The following is a 3430-nucleotide window of genomic DNA, read 5'->3' on the forward strand; positions in this document are numbered from 1 at the left end:
TGTGTTAACGATGTGAGTGAGTGCAGGTACAACGGCAGGAGAAATGGCTTGAAGGAGATGAGATGGAATAGGATCCAGCGGACAAGTAGTAGGATGATTGGAAAGGATGAGTTTAGAGACTTTTGCCTCAGAGAGTGGAGAGAAGGATGAAAACGAGTGTATGTTTGCTGGTAAGATGTGTTTGACAGTTTGTGGTGTGACAAATTGTGCACTGAGGTTTGTAATTTTATTAATGAAGCATGTGGCAAAGTCGTCAGCTGTTAGAGTTGATGAAGGAGGGGGAGGAGGAGGACAAAGGAGCGATGAAAATGTTTTAAAGAGCATGTGAGAGTTAGACGAATTGTTAATTTTGTTATGGTAGTATGTCCTTTTAGCAGTGGAGACATTAGCAGAGAAGGAAGAGAGGAGTGACTGATACACATTAAGGTCAGTAGTATTTTTTTATTTGCGCCACACCCTTTCAGCAGCCCTGAGCTTAGAATGATGCTCACGGAGAACATCAGACAGCCAAGGGGCAGAAAGGGTGGTACGGCCTGGCCTGGAAGACAAGGGGCAGACAGTGTCTAAACAACGTCCTCTGGTTTTATCCACGTCTCTGTCAGGGCCATGAGGTTTAGTCCTGAATGACTAGTAATAGATGTAATGAAATCTGCTTTATTTACTGCAGACTGACAATTCCAGAGACCAATAGAAAAAGAAAGTAGTGTATTAGCGCCGGTGTGTCGCTGCACGGTGGAGTCGCACGGTAGAGTCGATGGTCTTTACACTCTTCGGTCTTCACACGAGGGCTGCCGCAGTATACTAACTAGGGATGCACGATATTGGATTTTTGCCGATATCCGATATGCCGATAATTTTCAACTCATTTTGGCCGATACCGATATATAATTATTTTTAATTTTGGTTAGTTTTTAACAAGAACTTATTTGTTAGAATTAAATAAACAATAATAAAGTTATTTTATAATGACAGTACATTGAAGATTTGAAAATAATAAACTATATATAAATCACTGCATTTTTTTTCAGAAAGATGCAGTAGTAACCTTAACATTTTATTTTAAGGTTTAACATTTGTAAATTGTCTAAAGCAAGAGTTGTAAAAATTCTGAAAATCTCTTAGAGCTCATAATTTGTTTAAAAATATAACATATTACACATGAATGAATAAATCAGTATATATAAAATTATTTAATTTAAATGTAATGTTTGTGATTTTTATTTTTTTTTCCTGTAAGCTATAGCTTCTGACCTTTAAATCAAAACATACTCATCATTTTATGGCATCAATTACTGCTCTGTTTAATCAGAAACACATTTTAATTTTATTAGAAGTAGGCCAACAACGTCACCTACAGAATTAAAACTCCTTACTGAGCGGGCATTAGGACCCGGGGGAGGCTGCCGCTGCTGCCACTGCACGTGCTGTTACTGTTTACTCAGTCATACACCGAACGCTTCATTCTGTACATACTTTCTCAGTTTAAATGCAGCGATCAAAACAATGAATCCAATCACCATTCAGGAAAAACTTTGCTTCAAGAATGAGCCACACAGCTGACGTGATCTAATCGCTAGCACACCCTGAGCACATGTGAGTTAATGTTTTCCTCTTATCGGCAAGACATATCGGCATAATTTTTCATATCGGCCCGATGCCGATATTTACATTTAAACCCATTATGGGCCGATTCCGATATCAGTCCGATAATATCATGCATCCCTAATACTAACCTTTTTTTATATCCGTTTGACAAAACGGAAATTGAATTCAGCTGGACACACTTTACTGTTTATCACAAAAAAGGGCTAAGCAAGCGCACAACACTGACAAGGTATGAGATACAGTACGAGACCAACTTCAGCACGTCTCAACACAGTAAACAAAACAAGCGTTTCCTAGCAACGACAACTGCGCCAAACACTAATGAGACAAGAAATAAATACACTTACGATCTGCTTTTAATTTCCGCTGATTGACTGCTTCTCTCAAAGAGTATTTCTTTACACTGTATTTTGCTAGTGCTTGAACACACTTTACTGTTTATCACAACAAAGGGCTAAGAAAGTGCACGTACGAGACCAAACGCAACTTCAGCACTTCTCAACAAAGATTTTAATTGGTTCATTTAATAGTAGACATTTCGAGCATGCTATAGATATATTTCTCATGTCTGTGAGGCAAGTAGCCTATACACTGAGTTTTGATTCATTTTTGTGACACGCTTCAGTTCACAGAGACCGAGACAGCAGAAAGCGCATCATGTTTGTTTTTGTTATTTTACAAAAGCACAACATTTTGTTGATATTGTGAGTGTACACAAATAAAACTAGACCCTTTATGGTTTCAAATAAAATATTTAGAATGATGGAGCCTCCATGTCATGCAGTAACCGCGCTAATACAGTGCCTTGCAAAAGTATTCATACCCCTTCATTTTTTTGCCCATTTTATGTTATGTTGTTGCCTTATGTTAAACTGCTTTAAAGGGATAGTTCACCCAAAAATGAAAATTCTGTCATTAATCACCCGTAAGACCTTGTGTTCTTCTGAACACAAATTAAGATATTTTTGATGAAAACAAAAATACTTTTTGTGCGCAAAGTAAGCAAAAATAACGACTTTATTCAACAATTCTTCTCTTCCGTGTCAGTCTCTGCTGCGCATTCATGAGAGTACTTTACATGAGAGTACATGAGAGTAATTATTCTAAACCGCCATTTTACAGAAATGGTGTTTACAGAATAACGTTAAAGTGGAAAAATATTGGTAATTATAACCTCGCACTTAGGTTTTGATTAAAATACATCACATCCGGTCGGGCGGTCGCATACGGTCTAGCTGCAGAAGTTCAAATATTTTTACACATCCGAAGTTCAAATCGGATCTGAAATTTCAAATATGATTGTAGCTCCCGCACTACTCTCCATTGGAAATGAATGATTTCCGGTCTATTGCTTGTCGTTTGTCGGAGATAGTGGAAAGGCGGCTTGAAAAACATGTTCTGTCTGATCGGGGCCTTAAACGATATGCTGCTTTGTTTACATCGGTACCCAAGGAAACACTGTATCGCTGCTGTTCCATAAGCAGAAAATGCGAGCCGAAAATATAGGCTACATATAATAATAATAATAATATATGGCGCGCCGCGCCCCGCCCGGCAGTATTCAGCGCGCATGTTTCACTCTCCTCATCACTGGATGACGCTCCACTCAATATTCCGCTCTTTGAATGTGCTTTCCGCTCGTGTACCGCTCATGCTCACCGGAAAAGCAAAGTCCGCTCATAGTGCACCATGCATTAACTGTTAACAAGCACAACTGTTGATTTTAAAGGGGTCATATGATGCGATTAAAATTTTTCCTTTATCTTTGGAGTGTTACAAGCTCTTGGTGCATAAAGAAGATCTGTAAAGTTGCAAAGACTAAAGT

At 38.5% G+C, this 3430-nt stretch overlaps 1 protein-coding gene across 2 annotated transcripts in view; it reads right to left on the reverse strand.

Moving 5' to 3' along the window:
• psip1a (PC4 and SFRS1 interacting protein 1a) overlaps window positions 1-3430 on the reverse strand; it is a 124460-nt gene that overhangs the window by 114123 nt on the left and 6907 nt on the right. The gene's annotated exons all lie outside the window — the stretch shown is intronic.

Source organism: Sinocyclocheilus anshuiensis, unplaced genomic scaffold, assembly GCF_001515605.1.
Source record: "Sinocyclocheilus anshuiensis isolate Anshui unplaced genomic scaffold, SAMN03320099.WGS_v1.1 scaffold89, whole genome shotgun sequence".
Lineage (NCBI taxonomy): Eukaryota > Metazoa > Chordata > Actinopteri > Cypriniformes > Cyprinidae > Sinocyclocheilus > Sinocyclocheilus anshuiensis.